This window comes from Malania oleifera, chromosome 1 (genome assembly GCF_029873635.1).
Source record: "Malania oleifera isolate guangnan ecotype guangnan chromosome 1, ASM2987363v1, whole genome shotgun sequence".
Lineage (NCBI taxonomy): Eukaryota > Viridiplantae > Streptophyta > Magnoliopsida > Santalales > Ximeniaceae > Malania > Malania oleifera.
The window spans coordinates 414543-427698 of NC_080417.1; positions in this window are offsets into that span (position 1 = coordinate 414543).

Below are 13156 nucleotides of genomic sequence, written 5' to 3' on the forward strand. Positions count from 1 at the left end.
TGGGTTTCCTGAGAGATATAAGATAGATTTTAATTTGATTTTTAAATGAGCTCTCGGTATTTTATATTTTTAGCACTGCTAACAAAAATCGTCGATGGTTTTCCTGGCTTCACAAAAAACTATCGCCGTTTTTATCCTGCCTTAGCCAAAAATCCCCTTTTCTGATTTCTTTTATCATTTTATTTTCTAGGTCACTATAATAACAATTCCATGAATTCATTTATAATTAATTGTTAATTAATCTCATGTCACACTGTTATACATTAAATTTTCATTAAATAATCTTCCAAGAAAAAGGTGCGTATTTCTAAAATCCGGTCCAATCATTTTCAAAATTCTATTTAATTTAATCATGCAATTACCTTAAAAATGGAGGCACTTGAACCACTCTCCTAGTTATTCCCAAATATATATAATAAACCAAACTAATAATTTTAACTAGTCAAATTATTTAGAAAATTTACAATAATCCAGTACTCTAATTTAATCGATTCAATTTTAAGTAACAATTATTATAAAATCCCTAGGCTCGCGAACACCAATTTAATTATCTCATAATAATAATAATAATCCAAAATTCAATTTCCATATGCTAGAATATTCAGAAAAACATGTATATAATTTCTATAATCTTATATTACAATTCAATCGGTTAATTTATAAAAATAACAGACATAATGTATTTCCCTTACCGACTTCCTAAGAGAATTCCTACGAAGATCCTAAAACCCAAGCCCGCGACTATTCAGAGCTCAAAACCCTGAAATCACATTCCCTAGTTCAATCAACTCAACCCTAGAACTATAATTATTTTAACATTTCCTAGACCCACACACTCCCAAAAACTAATTAAACTTTAAAAATAATTAACGGATATAATTTCATTATCCTTACCTTAGCTTTGGAGTGGTGTCTAGGAAATCCAAATCAGAAATCCGCTCTGATTAACCTGTTGATTAAAGAATCACCAACTTCTAACCCATCGAAAATAAAAGGAAGAAAAATGATATGAGTTTTTAATAAAGAAAACCACTTGAATTTCAAGGAAGAATTTGCTCAAACAGGAATTACATGATCACACAATTCTTCCTTAGGAGTTAGGATTAGTTATAGGGGATAGTATTCTCTAAGGGGCTAGGAAGTGGCTTGGGGCTAAAAATGTAAAATCTTAGTATGCTCACTATTCAAAATCTTACATACTAAGCATTTTGAAGAATTAAGCCAATCTGTGAATTTAAGTACATAATCAATCTGGACTTAATGCATTTCCAAGTGGACATGGCTTGTCTGCCTTGTATTTAAATTTCAAACTACCTAACTCAAGCTTAATCATGAATATCTTAAGTTAAGCATACTTTGTCCATTGCACAAGTCTTAAGTTTTTAGGAAATAACTAACTATCTTGAACTCATATTGAAACCTTATCAATGCCCTAAGTCTTGTAGATAAACCATAGAGTCTCTAGCTTTGAAAATCTGATCAAATCAAAACAAGTTGACCAAGCTTGGGCTACCGAACAAAACAATGCATTGCACTTCGGCCGACCGAATTTGTACTTTAACCAAGCCATTGACCACTATTCGGGTGGCTGAACTTTCATGTTCAAATAAGTTCAGGCTGTCGAACCTCTTCAAGTCACCGAACTTATATTCGGGCTACCGAATGGGGATTTCGGGTGACTGGTTCATTTAGTTCATTCTCGATTCAGGCGCTCGACCCTCAATTTCACAAAATGGTGCCTAATATTAAGCCAATCGAACTGGTGTTCGGGCTACCAAATAGACTCAGTAGGTGCTTGTATTTAAAGATGTTCGGGGCAACCGAACTTATGCTTAGGCACTTGAACTGTGCTAATATATATGGTTCTTGGCAAAAATCTATTCATTTCTTCCCACAACTTTTGAGAGCTTTCTCAGTTTTTCCCACATCTAGCCTAGTTTTTCCTTGAGATTTGTTTCCATGGTCAGAGATCAGAGACATGCTACCACGGGTGTTCCACTGGAACAGTGATTTCCCATACCCGATCGGCGAAACAAGTATGAGAGAATCTTTCGCCTCAAAGACCCCATTCTAGGAAAAATCCTTGATATCGAATTCATGCAAACTCATTTCAACAATGTTCTAGACATGTTTCGATATCAAAGATGGTATGAGTTTATCGCCTTTCAGCCCAGGGGATGTACCTGTTGCTCATCCGGCTCTTCTATGCAAATCTTGCACAAGATGGTCAGGGCTACTACTCCAGAGTGCTCGAGACGGATCTCCACTTTGACGATGCCTACCTGGCAGAGACTTTTGAGATCCAGCATGGCGACTTCATTTGTCCCGATTCTTCCTCCACCTGGATAGCCGAGCAAGACTTCACGGTGAGTACCTTCGTCAATTTAGTTATGAAGAATCCAGTAGCTGATCTAACCCACACTCCCAGCTACAGATCCTTGACCCTAGAGGCAAAGGTGGTACACCACCTAATTTCCTATAACATCTTGCCTAAGTCAGGATCGAGGGACTATGTATCCTATTTGGATTGTTTTGTGATGTGGTGCCTCTTCACCAGAAAGAAATTAGATCTCCCCAGACTGATCCTATGGTGGATGTTCGTTAAGACCATAGGAAAGCGGATTATTCTACCCTACGGTGGCATTTTGTCTAGGATTTTTGTTAAGGAAAGGCTTAATAGGTCACCACTTGCACCATCAAGAAGGTCAGGCCCTCTGACATCTTCAACTTCACCACACTCAAGTTGATGGGATACGAGCTCACCGGCAACATGTGGTTGCCCACTGCACATGAGAAAGACCCAAGAGTTCAAGAGATCCCACAGGAACTGCCCCATGTACCATCTAGCGCCGAGATCATGGCAGCCATCACCAATCTTTCTACCTCCTTTCAAGAGTTCCGAGTCTCCATGACTGAGCAGGCATCTTCATCACAGGCTAGACTTGACTCCCTTTACAGAGTATTCACCAAGTTCCAGTCTGAGGTGCAGGCTAACTTTCATATCCTCAGTAAGTGGTTGGGAGAGATGAATGATGAGGACATTGGGGAGGATGACCAGATGGAGTTGAGTGGTGAGGAGGAGGATGATGATCATGACGACGGGGAGACCTAGGAGTGCTTCATGAGGATCCACTTCGTCATACTCTAGTTTCTTATTTGATCCTTTATTATGTCTTATTTAGATACACTTTTATTTGGTATGTGTGTATTTTAAAATAGATTTTATATTTGCTTCTTTGACGATCACACTCACCCCACATACATACGCAAACACTATGATATGGTGATTTTGCTTTTGCTTATGATTATATATATATATATATATATATATATATATATATCTGACAGCACTTAGACTTGAATATGTTTTGCATTTGAATGAATATACTATTGAAATGCATGCTTAGAGTAGGAAACCTCTTACATGGCGAATGCAGTTGATGAGAATTGTCTGCTGGTAGATTTAGGTTCTCGCATGCCTTTCTCTTGAGATACTGCTTGTTTGAAAATTATTTTTGTGCAAGTTAATTTTTGGAAATATCCTGTTTACAGCCGGCATGCTACCGAATTTTTTGTAGACATTTGCCCAAACAGTTGAAACAATCTTTGAACACTTTGTGTGCAAATGCAGTTTAAAGTATAAATATTTACGCTTAGCTCATTTGCTTTGAAATTTTAAATTATTTGGAGCTGGTTGTGCGTATATATATTTGAAATGCTTAGATATTGGCAGGTTCTTATGGATTGATCATATTTTCAAACAAAATGCTGCTGGATTTTTCTTTAATTATTGCACTCAACTTTATATCATTTTCTAAATGCTAAACCTCTTAAAACTTGAGCTGTGTTTCTAAAATATCATTTGAATTCACTCAAGTTGATTTATAAAGAAAATGCATACTCTTAGGGGGAGTCACTTAACATTAAAATCATTAGGCCCTAAGAAATAGAAATGTTTTGTTCTTTCTATACATCATTTGGCAAATACATTAACTAGGTGATATCAATGTGCATGTTTTGACAAAATCTTTATTAGATATCATGCTCATTTCAAAACAACATGTCTTTGCAAAAATTAGTATTTTTATCAATTGGTATGTTAATAGTTGGTAGCCTCACTATCACGTAAGTATAACACTTGGTATCAGGCTGACATGTTTTTATTATACTATGCCTTGTGGAAATACATGCTTGTTTTGGCAAACAAAAGATGATTATGATAAAATCTACGTGATAATATTTTTGAAAGGATGAGTGAAAGTCAAATGAAAATTTAATTTTCATCCTTGCATAATCATCCATTGGGGGAGTATATAACATTAAGATTATCAATATGCTGAATGTTGCTCTTACTTCCTTGATACTCATTCTGTTTGGATTACTTAATTGAAATTTGCTACATATTGTGTATGGAAACTCCAAACAGGTTACTTAGGTACAAAGTTATGATTGGGAATGCTTTATTTTCAAACGGCATGTTACCAATTTTTTTCTTCGTCCCAATATACCTTATGTATCAAAATGACGTACTTTGCCTACGCATCTTATTGGTTAACCCTTTTTTCTGTTGCCAAAAGGGGAGAAGAGGCAAAAGTGGGGTAAAATTAATTTTTCTTAATCTTTTATTACCTATTACTTTAATTATCATTATGCATAAAGTCAGGGGGAGCCTCTCTTAACTGAACCCACTTTTGCATAAAGTATTTGTCATCATAAAAAAAGGGGAGATTGTTAACCTTATAGATTACACCCAGTTTTGATTCTGACAAATACTCCTGGTACTAATGGTTGTACTAAGAATTGCATGCAGGTTCACCTTGTCCGCACTTCAGGACTAAAAGACATATCATGATGGCGTGCGGTGTTTGTGCCAAAGAATAAAGATCTATGTGTTGTATTTTGTATTCATTTGTTTGTTTCTTCATTCTAAGATGTAATTTATTATAAACTGTGCACTTATATGGCCTGTAATAATTTACATCATGCATGGTAGGTAGGTATGCTCAAAACAACCATAGTTGGACCTTAGGTACCTACACTAAGGACACAAGTCCTCTACATCACTTATTATAATCAAGGAAATCAAAATAAGGCTAAAATGTACTTAATGGGAAAAGATGAGAGGGTTCGGGCGAACGAACCTATGTCGTATAAAGCGGCTTGGGCAACCGAACAAGTCAACATGTTGACTTGGTCTTCGGGCACCCAAACCTATTTTGAACGTATCTTCCTCGGGCACTCGAAAGCTTGTCAGAGCACTTTTCAACTACTCGAACAACCGAACGTTTACATTCAAAAGAGGGGTCAGGCGACTGAATTGCCCAAATCGGTTAACTGAACTGTGAGTCGGGCACCCAAACCATCGAACAAATTGCTACTGACTTTGCTTCAGCCGATCGACTCACCCTTCAGGCATCCGAACCTTTAAAAGATGAATTTTTGATTGTGTCTGTTCAGGCACCCGAACCTCTGGCCAACCACCAGAACCTCACGGGTTAAAATATTTTTTACCGAATTTTTAAATGGGGTCAAAAGGGTTAATATTCTTAATGGTCTTTTAAACAAACTTAATTATACCCACTATGTCCCCAACGGTAAAAAATTCCTCCTTGCCTATATATACTCATTCATTTGTCTTAATTAGCAAGGAATTGGCAAGCTTGATTAGGGCAAAATTCTCTCAACTTTCAAAACCCTATATTAGCCAAACAATACTTCTAAACACTCACATATTCCTTATTCTTGATTTCTCCAAGCATTGTGAGTATTTTCTAAGGCTAGTGTGCTTAATCACAATTTCTAGAACTCTCATTTTCATTATTGTTTGACCGATTTTCTAAGAGAGTTTAGCATTAAAATTCTTCCACCGATTTCATTTGATAGATCTAGTGTGGAAAGACTTTGAGGGTTGTGATTCTTGTAATGTTGTTGCAAGTTACCTAAACCAAGATTTTGTGTGCAAAAATCATTTTCGAAAGCTAGTACTTCAAACAACTCCATTGTGCCTTGAATATTAGAATACATTATTGAGTTTGTTTGTTTGAACTTGCTTAGCATATTTTGAAATTCTAATATGATATTGTAGCATTCACATAGCGTGTTTCAAATATTGCGTGAATATACACTCTAAATCTGAACTGAAAACCTATACGTGATTGAGTGTTTAGCACACATTAGAGCACTGAACATATTTACATATCATTCGTACTTGCATTATTGACTGAGTTGTATTGGTGCACATATATGCTTGTCTAGAAGCGTATTTCCGTGTACAAACATTTTATATGCATTGGTTGTATTTCCAAGCACAGGCTTGAAAAGTGAGACTAGCCATGTGGAATAGTCCTAGATTGGCTTTGACCCGGCTAGGAAAGCTAGGTGCGCCATCCTATTAAGGCGTGTCGGTTGAGGTCGGCCCCTTTAATTGACCTGGTTGTATTAGGTGTCGCTCCACCCATTTCAGTGAGCATTATAGTGGTAATTCTTGTGCTAGTGTGGCCAAGGCGGAGACGTAGGCACAGTTGGCCGAACCCCGATAACATATCGTGCATGTTCTTTACATTTCCGCACTTTACTTTTATTGCACGTGTATGTTTATTGTTTGTGTGGACTGGCCCTAGGTTGGATTGTTCTGTTGACAAAACCAGTTAACTTAGGCGTTATATTTTAAATACCCAATTCACACCCCCCCCCCTCTTAGGGTTGCACCAAATCTATCATAAACGGCTCTAGGAGATTACAATAATCAAATCAAAACTCTCCCAAAACCCATCCAAACATGAAAATCATTACCTGTAAATCTACAATTAAATACATCTGAACTTACACATAGCATACCTACACATCACTGAATTCTTACCTAGAATATTATATAATATGTCTAACTCTAAGTCCCGCTGAACAAATGTGGGTACCTCCAGCGCATTTCCTCTTCTAGTTCCTATGAGGCTTCCTCGACTGTGTGATTATGTCAGAGTACTTTTACTAGTAGAATTTTATTAGTGCATAATTCCTGTCCTTTACGATCTAAGATCTGAACTAACACTTCGTCATAGGATAAGGTATCACCAAACTCCAGTGTCTTATAACTTATTACGTGTGACAGATCTAAGATGTATTTCTTCAACATAATCACATGAAATACGTCATGAATTCTAGATAACATTGGAGGTAACACTATCCTGTAAGCAACTAGATCGATTCTTTCTAGTATCTCAAACGGCCTAATATATCTAGGACTTAACTTGCCCTTCTTCCCAAATCTCATCGCCCCTTTCATTGGTGCAATTTTCAAAAACACGTTATCCTTTACACCAAATTCAAGCACTCGTCGGCGGGTATCTGCATAGCTTTTCTATCGACTCTGAGCTATTTTAATTCTTTCCTGGACAAGCTTGATTTTCTCATAAGTCCGTTGTACAATTTCTGACCCCAAAATCTATCTTTCACCCACTTCATCCCAATATAGTGGAGTTCGGCACCTTCGGCCATATAATGCTTCATACGATGCCATTTCAACACTGATCTGGTAGCTATTATTATAAGCAAATTCCACCAGTGGCAGATACTGAATCCGACTGCTTCCAAAATCTAACACACAGCCCCTTAACATGTCTTCTAGTATTTGTATGGTCCTCTCTGTTTGTCCATCGTTCTGAGGGTGAAATGTCATACTGAACGTCAATTAAGAACCCAAGGCTCCTTATAAACTTTTCTAGAATTAAGATGTGAATTGTGGGTCCTGGTCAGAAATGATGGACACTCGCACACCATGTAGTCTAACTATCTCATGTATATACATTTCCGCCAATCTACCCATGGAGTAGTTAACTTTGATGGGAAGAAAATGGGCAGTCTTCGTCAATCAGTCAACGACTACCCAGATGGCGTCCTGCCCATGGAGTGTCGGTGGTAACCTTGTGATGAAATCCATAGAAATGTGCTCCCACTTACATTTGGGGATGTGAAGTGGTTGCAACAATCTCGCCGATCTCTGATGATCAGCCTTCACCTGCTGACAGGTCAAACACTGCTCTACAAATCGGGAAATTTCTCTTTTCATATTGCTCCACCAAAAGGATACCCGCAAATTCCTGTACATTTCTATGCTTCCTAGATGTACCGTATATAGAGAACGATGTGCCTATTCCAAAATGGTCTTTTTAATTTTAGCATCATCAGGTACACATAACCTGCTATAAAACCTCAAAACTCCATCATCTGAAATATTAAAATCGACTCCCTATCCACTCTGCACTTTATCCCTAATCCTTACCAATTCTTAATCTTGCATTTGTGTAATCTTAATTCTCTCCAACAAAGTCGGTTGAAGTACCAGATTAGCAATAAATGCATGGTGATTTCCCTATACCAACTCCACACCAAGTCTTTCTAAATCTATTCTGATATGATGTTACGGCACCACTGCTATTACAGAGGCACTTCTTGACTTTCGGCTCAAGGCATTAGCTACCACATTAGCCTTTCCTGAGTGGTGACTAATGGTGCAATCGTAATCCTTTATCAATTTCAGTCATCTCCTCTGCCTCATATTCAACTCCTTCTACGTGAAGGAATACTTCAAACTCTTATGATCTGTAAATATTTCACTTCCCACCATAAAATTAATGTCTCCATATTTTCAATGCGTACACCACTACAGCCAATTCTAAATCATGCGTAGGGTATTTCTTTTCATATTCTTTAAGTTGTCGAGAAGTGTATGCAATGACCTTCCCTTACTGCATCAAGACACACTCGAGTCCCTTCTAAGACGCATCACTATAGATTACGAAACCTTTTTCTCCCGAAGGGATTGTCAGTACCGGTGCAGTGATCAGTCGCTGCTTTAATTCCTGGAAACTCTGCTCGTAATCATCAGTCCACTCGAACTTCACATTTTTCCTTGGTAACCGCCGATAGTATCCTGCTAAACCCAAGAAACTTCTAATCTCCTAAACATTCCTTGGTCTTGCCTAATTTACTACCGCTTCTATCTTGCTCGGATCCACAGAAATATCATCCCCAGATATCAGATGTCCAAGGAATGTAACTTCTCTCAGCTAGAATTCACATTTCTTGAATTTAGCATTCAACCTCCTTTCTCTCAACACCTGTAACACCATCCTGAAATGATCTTCATGCACGTCAAAGCTCTTTGAATAGACCAGAATATCATCAATGAAAACCACTATGAACTGGTCCAAGTATTCATGAAAAACCCTGTTCATTAGATCCATAAACACCGCAGGAGCATTAGTCAGTCCAAAAGGCATAACCAAGAATTCATAATGGTTATACTTGGTTCAGAAAGTCGTCTTTGAAATATCCTTTGCCTTAACTTTCACTTGATGGTTCCCGGATCGAAGATCAATCTTTGAGTAAACTCGTGTTCCCTGGTAATCGAACAAATCATCAATACAGTGAAGAGGATACTTATTCTTAACTATCACTTTATTTATCTCTCAGTAGTCGATAGACATCCTCATCGTCCTTTCTTTCTTTTTCATAAATAGAATTAGCACTCCCCAGGGTGATTCACTAGGTTTAATAAACCATTTATCCAGTAATTCCTATACTACTCATTTAAATCTTTTAACTTAGCTAGAGTCATTCTATAAGGATCTTTAGATATTAGTGTTGTCCCTAGAGGTAAGTCAACGGAAAATTCAATTTCTCAATCAGGAGGTAATCCAAGTAAATCCTCTGAAAACACATCAAAGAATTCTCTCACAATTGGTATATTCTCAAACTTTAACCCTTCCTCGGGTGCTTCCTTCACATAAGGCAAGCACCCATGGAATCCCTCCAAAAGTAGTCTTCTCTCCTGTATAGTAAATAACATCTGTGGTGAGGAGCGCACACACGACCCCACAAATTTGTACTCCTACTCCCCTGCAAGTCTGAATACTACCTCTTTCTTATGATAATTGATATTGGCATAGTTAGTGGCTAGCCAGTCCATACCCAAAATCATGTCAAACCCATGCATTTTAAGTACCACTAGATTGGCTGGTAGCATTTTACCCTAAATTTCCACTAAACAGCCTTTGAGCACACTTCTACATATCACTACTGATCATGTCAGTATAGCTACTAATAATTCAGTGTCTAACATTTGAGTTTCTATCCCACATAACTTGATGTACCCCAAAGATATAAAAGAATGTGTGGCCCCTGAATCAAACAAAAGAACGGTTTCATTTAAAAACATAGAAATGATATCTGTCACCACATCGTCGGCCGCCTCTGCATCTCCTAGTGTCGGTGCATAGACCTACGCCGGGGCAGTGCTTCTCTACTAGTTGCCTCAAGGTGCTTGATTGTTTCCCCGGTAACGATTAGGAGCGGGTGCATTAGTTAGCGGCACACAACAGTCTCTCGTAATATGGCTAGGCCGACCACACCAATAGCAGGCATTCAACCCAATTCGGCACTCCCCCAAGTGCCTCCTATCACACCTAGTATAAATAGGGGGTGCTAGATCACCTTGAGGGGCTCGACGTCCCAGTACTACCCGTCATTGGCCCCCAACATATCTCCTCTGCTAACTCTGACTAGTACCTGCTTGGAATTCAGGAGGCATAGGCCTCTTTCTCTGACTCTGTACCCCAACACCTCTCTGCAGGCTAGTCTCTATCATTGTGGTTGTATTCACTAACTTTGAAAACGTCTAGACCTAGAATGCCACCACCTACTCATAAATACTCTATCTTAGGCCCTCCTTAAGTCTCCTTGCCTTCTTCTCCTCATCCGGCACCATGTATGGGGCAAATCGAGATAGTTCAACAAATATGGCTGCGTACTGCTGGACCATCAAGTGCCCTTGGGTCAAATTCAAAAACTTCGCCACTTTAACATTCCTAATAGTAACAGGGAAATACCGCTTGAAGAATATCTCCTTGAAGCGGCTCTAGGTCAAAGCTATAGGCACCGACCTCTACTCCTCCAGCAACTTCACTGACCTCCACCAGCGTTTAGCCTCCTCTGTCATCTTAAAAGTGACAAATGATACTTTCTACTCCTCAGTGCAAGGGAGAACTGATAACGTCTCCTCAAACTCCTAAACCCAGTTCTCTACCACAAACGAGTCGGCTCCTCCTGAGAACGACAAGGGATTCATACAAGTGAACTGCTCGATGGTACAACCCTGGTGAGCTGGTGGGCAGACCTGCTCCTCTTAATTTCTCGCTATCTTTGTCATTACTTACTAGACGACACTGCGCAATACTGCATCAGAATCACTACCGCCCATACTAGAGGGTCATGCATCATTACCACCACCATCGTGTGCACTGCTATTCCCAGGGTCCATCCTAAAATAGAACAAAAATAATCTGAGAATCCTAACTTCCTAACACAACTAATACATTAATTTAACTAAAAACCACCATATATCCTCCTCCAACCAACCAATTTAACATCCTTATTCCCAATTCAAGGTTCCGTCTTACCACTCAGAGACAAAAATCAATGATAGTTTACGATGACTTTCTTAAAATCGTCATTCCAAGAAAGACACAAAAACCACCACAGAATTCCTGCCTCCAGACCGTGAGACAAAACCCTAAATTCCTATCTTAACCTCCAATAATAACTTACTGAAATCCTGATCTACTCATTTCCTACCCTCATCAAGATTCATTCCTATGCTCTGGTATTACTTTCCGTTGTGCACTAAAGTCTACAGAACCTCACAACCTAGGCTCTGATACCAAACTATCACGACTTGAAAATTCTGCTATATTTTGTTTTTTTTTTTTTTTTTTTTAATAAAATGAGTCTACTCTGATACCAAACTGTAATACCCTGTGTAAAACTCCATACATAATCTCTGTATAAAATACACTATAGTACCCTGTGATGCCCTAAGTGGCACCAGGTACAACAGTTCTTAAACATATTACACTACTTAGCAGAAGCATCTATCTTTATATACATATATACATCCAACTACAATACCAGAGTTTTACAACCATCCACCAACATATAAGTATCTTCCCATACATAACCACTCACCCTTTAACTAGGACTGTACCAACTTCTCCTTTATCTCGGAGCTCGCTCCGCTTGTCTGTCTAGATTTCCTGAAATGTTTAAATTCTTGGGGTGAAACACCTCTTAGTAAGTGAGAATAGATTATTGACAATGTGTGGCAATATGAGTTTTAGTGTTTCAAATATGCAATCATAATTTACCTTTCCTTTCACTGTGAAATCAAGTAAAACTATATACACGCATATATAAGTATATCTCAAGATACATACTTACCTTTCACATCATACTCTGTATAAGATAATATCTTTGTACATGTAAATACGCATATATGCATAGAAGAACTGCCCTGGATGGATAAACAATAACGTCATTTATTAACCTCGCATGATCCAGGTTGTGCGACCCAAAGGCTGGACCTAGCCATGGTTGGCCTAACCAGACTAAGTCAACTGTATTTGTATCTATATCTACATCTGTCTCTGTAACTATGAGTATGACTTGCCTACCCAACTGATCCGGACTCCAGGGGGTAACTTTACACTTTAATAGCACAATCGACTGTATACCACCAACACTCTATTTGAGAAGTGTGGCTACAAGGGTATCTGTGAAGCTATGGTACCGTGCTTAGCTATTGTCCATCAGGGTTCTTAAACCATATAATGCGATTTTTAGAATAATATAATATCATGATTTCATTCACAACTTAGTATAATCTATATAAAATCATTGAAATACCGTAATTCTATATAAAATACTATATTGTAGTTCTATATAGAATGTTGTCATACTGTATAAAATCTATATTGTATTGCTTTATAAGACGATGTAATACTGTATAAATCTGTATTGTAGTCCTTTATAGGATGCTATAATACTATATAAATCTGCACTCTAGTTCTTTATAGGACGCTATAATATTGTATAAATTTGTACTGCAGTACTTTATAGGATGTTGTAATACTGTATAAATGTGTATTGTAGTCCTTTATAGAACGCTATAAGACTGTATAAATTTTGTATAAAACTTTATCATACTATAGCTTTGTATAAAGCACTATTTTACTATAATACTGTAGAAAACCATGCTTCTGTCTATATATGCCATAAAAACTGATAAGTTTAATCATACATAACTTTCAAACTCATGCCACACAGG